The sequence below is a fragment of the Plasmopara halstedii genome, assembly GCF_900000015.1.
Source record: "Plasmopara halstedii genome assembly, contig: Scaffold_323, whole genome shotgun sequence".
NCBI lineage: Eukaryota > Oomycota > Peronosporomycetes > Peronosporales > Peronosporaceae > Plasmopara > Plasmopara halstedii.
Genome location: NW_020187244.1, coordinates 933278 through 933724, shown reverse-complemented (window position 1 = coordinate 933724; position 447 = coordinate 933278).

Here is a 447-nt window from a genome sequence, read left to right as displayed (position 1 = left end):
TCGAAAGAACGTTCTCGAGCTTATCGTTGAAATCAGTAGCCTTGATACCCTCATATAGATGTGATTATATGTGATTACCATTGTAAAATGGTACTTAGGATCAGCCTTCGTAGTCAGGCGACAAGTGTTTCTCAAGTTTTTCAGCCGAAGCATTGTACTACTAAGCTACCAATCTCTGGTTGATTTGGCGCGAAACGTTGCTTACATAAACAATCTCACCCGTTCTACCACGCACTTTATCACGGTAACTACTACTCCATTTGATAGCTAGGATATTTATTCGCTTTAATCCTTCGAGCTTGTATGCAAACATGTTGCATATGTATGCTTAGGCATATTCTTCTTCTTAGATTGATAATATTTTGATCTTGTATCAGGATCGACTTTCTATCTTAGTAATTTTCAAAATATTCTGAGATGAATTAATTTGGATATTTGGCTTTATAT